Source organism: Lathyrus oleraceus, chromosome 6 (genome assembly GCF_024323335.1).
Source record: "Lathyrus oleraceus cultivar Zhongwan6 chromosome 6, CAAS_Psat_ZW6_1.0, whole genome shotgun sequence".
Taxonomy (NCBI): Eukaryota; Viridiplantae; Streptophyta; class Magnoliopsida; order Fabales; family Fabaceae; genus Lathyrus; species Lathyrus oleraceus.
The window spans coordinates 495412075-495415986 of NC_066584.1; positions in this window are offsets into that span (position 1 = coordinate 495412075).

A 3912-nucleotide genomic window follows, 5' to 3' on the forward strand; every position below is an offset into this window, starting at 1 on the left:
GGTACTCTTCCCTCTATATCTGATGTTCTTTATGTAGAAGGATTAATGCATAACTTGTTATCCATAAGTCAATTAAGTGATAACGGTTATGATGTAATCTTTAATCAAAAAACGTGTAAAGCCATTAATCAGAACGATGGCTCTGTCCTTTTCACAGGCAAGAGGAAAAACAACATTTATAAAATAAATCTTTCTGATTTAAAAGATCAAAATGTTAAATGTTTAATGTCAGTTCACGAAGAGCAATGGGTATGGCATAGACGCTTAGGCCACATTAGCATGAGAAAACTTTCTCAGCTAACTAAACTTGAGTTAGTCAGAGGCTTACCTAAACTGAAGTTTTCTTCAGATGCTCTGTGTGAAGCTTGTCAGAAAGGAAAGTTTTCAAAAACATCTTTTAAAAAGAAAAATGTTGTTTCTACCTCCAAGCCTCTGGAGCTTCTTCACATTGACTTATTTGGTCCTGTGAAAACAGCATCAGTCAATGGAAAGAAGTATGGACTTGTAATCGTTGATGATTACAGCCGCTGGACATGGGTAAAATTCCTAAAGCACAAGAGTGAGTCTCACTCTGTATTCACCAGTTTCTGTTCTAAAGTGCAAAAAGAATTTGACTCTAAAATTATTAGAGTCAGAAGTGATCATGGTGGAGAATTTGAAAATAAAGATTTTGAAGAATTATTTGATTCTAATGGAATATCCCATGATTTCTCCTGCCCTAGAACTCCACAACAAAATGGAGTTGTAGAGAGGAAGAATAGGACACTCCAAGAAATGGCCAGAACCATGATCAATGAAACTAATGTAGCAAAGCACTTTTGGGCAGAAGCTGTAAATACAGCGTGTTACATTCAGAATAGAATCTCTATTAGACCTATTCTGGATAAGACTCCCTATGAACTGTGTAAGGGAAGAAAACCCAACATTTCATATTTTCATCCTTTTGGATGCATTTGCTTTATATTAAATACTAAAGAACATCTGAACAAGTTTGATTCCAAAGCACAGAAAGGTATTATGTTAGGATACTCAGAACGCTCTAAAGGCTACAGAGTATACAACACAGAAACCAAAATTGTGGAGGAATCAATTCATGTTAGATTTGATGATAAGCTTGACCCTGAAAAGTCAAAGCTAGTTGAAAAGTTTGCAGATTTAGAGATCACTCTGGTAGAATCTGAGAAAACTCCAGAAGCAACTGTCACTCCAGACTCTGAAGAAATTAAATCTCCAGAAATTCCAAGGAAAGTCAAGAGTCGTAGCAACGTATCTGAAGAGTTGATTTTGGGAAACAAAGATGAACCTGTTAGAACCAGATCTACCTTCAGAACTTCTGAAGATATTCCTCTGGGACTAGTGTCTCTGATTGAGCCTACGTCCTGTGATGAAGCTCTTCAAGATAATGATTGGGTGGCAGCTATGCAAGAAGAGTTAGATCAATTCTCCAAGAATGATGTCTGGGATCTCGTTCCTAAACCCAGAGGCACTCATGTCATTGGAACCAGATGGGTTTTCAGAAACAAACTGAACGAGAAAGGAGAAGTTGTCAGAAACAAAGCACGACTGGTAGCTCAAGGTTATAGTCAACAAGAAGGTATTGATTATAATGAAACTTTTGCTCCAGTCGCAAGAATTTTCTAAGTTAATGCAGGCAGAATTTGAAATGAGTCTAATGCAAGAACTAAAGTTCTTTCTGGGAATTCAAATCAATCAAACTCCAGAAGTCACGTACATTCATCAAAGCAAGTACATTAAAGACGTTCTGAAGAAGTTTGACATGACTGAATGCAATTCTGCAAAGACTCCCATGCATCCAACTTGCATTCTGGAGAAGGAAGAGGTAAGCAACAAGGTTTGTCAGAAGCTCTATCGAGGTATGATAGGCTCTCTTCTCTATCTGACTGCTACTCGTCCTGATATTCTCTTTAGCGTTTGTCTTTGTGCCAGATTCCAATCAGATCCTAGAGAATCTCATTTAACAGCTGTTAAGAGAATTCTTAAGTATCTGAAAGGAACTCCTAACCTGGGCCTGATGTATGAGAAAACATCAGAGTATAGGCTTTCTGGTTATTGTGATGCAGATTATGCAGGAGATAGAATAGAACGAAAAAGTACATCTGGAAATTGCCAGCTTCTGGGAAACAACTTAATCTCCTGGGCTAGCAAAAGACAGTCAACAATTGCTCTATCAACTGCAGAAGCAGAATATATCTCAGCGTCACTATGCACAACTCAGATGCTCTGGATGAAACATCAGCTAGAAGATCTACAAATCTTTGAGAGTAACATTCCTATCCTTTGTGATAATACTGCTGCTATTTGTTTGAGTAAGAATCCCATTTTGCATTCCAGAGCCAAACACATAGAAATAAAACATCATTTTATTAGAGACTATGTTCAGAAAGGGATAGTAACGCTGAAGTTCATTGATACAGAACATCAATGGGCAGATATCTTTACTAAGCCTCTAGCTGAAGATAGATTTCGTTTCATCTTAGAAAATCTGAACATTAAAAATTGTCCTGAGTAAAATTTGGCTCTGAACATGTAAAATGAGACTCTGATAAAAACAAATATACTTCTGCCTCTGACTCTGATACTTCTACCAAGTTAAGAAGATATCTGAGTTAGAAATCTTCAGAAATCCTTTGGTTTTCCTGAAGATCAGAAACATCAACACGTGGGGAACATGCGTCTAACCTTAGAACTTCTAGACAGCTGTCAAAAGAAATCAAAGGTCAGAACGCTTGAAATCTCCTTGAGCAGTGTGCTTACTGTTGGGATTAGACATTCATTAATGAGCTGTAATCATTTTTTCCCCCAAACGTGCTATTTTGGTTTTTTGTGCTAACGCTGGTATGTGTGTCGTTTTGCATGTGTTTTTACCCTTAGTATATAAACACTTTTCTCACATTTCACACACTTATCACTCTCACTCACTCTTAAACCCTAAACCCTCTCTCGAAGTTTTCTCTGCAACCTTCTCAGTTCTTCATCTTCTTCATCAATCTTCATCATGAATCCTCAAGAACAAGCTGTTTTTAACTTCTCCCAACAAATGGAAGCTGCTTCTAACCCCCAAACCTCAAACACTCAAACACCCATGGTTGTAGATGTTACCACGACCCCAGTTTACAAAGAACCTCATATTTTGGAACGTGAACAACACATTCATCTTTCAACTCCCTTTGAAGGTTTGGATGTACTGTGTGAATCGCTGGTGGACTTTGAGAATTTGAAAAGAAATGGCGTTGATTTAACTGAAGATCTTCGCAAGCAAGGATGGGAAACCTACTTCAACAGATTGTATGGTCCAATCTATCCTCTTCTGGTGAAGGAATTCTGGAGATGTGCAGATGCTGATGATGAGTTCATCGTTTCTTTTGTTCTGGGTGTGAAGATCATTATCACAGAAGCGTCTATTGCTTCTTTGCTGAATATGGAAAAGGCTGGAGGTAAAAGGATTTACAACATTCCTCCAAGGTCCAAGCGCATCACAGAAGTCATTAACCCTACTATCTTCAAAGCAAATGTTGAAGGAAACCCATCTAAGAACAAGGAGCTTCATCAGAACCTCCGAGTTTGGCTGAAGATTATCCTGGGAACAATCCATCATCGTCCAGCCTCCAACTCTTCAGATTATATAAATGCTGATCAGAAGTGCATCCTCTACTGTATTCAGAAGGGTATTCCAATCAACCTCCCTGTTCTTCTCTTCAGATATCTGAGGGATTCAGTCAGAGAAACAAGGAATAATATGAAGCCCAGATCCTACATTCCTCTGGGAAGATTGCTCTCTGACATCTTCATTGAGCATGGGCTGGTAGATGCTCTGGAGAAGACCAGATGTATGGATGATCTGGCAATTGACGTTGGAAAGCCTCTGAATGCCAGAAATCTGAGGAGTATGGG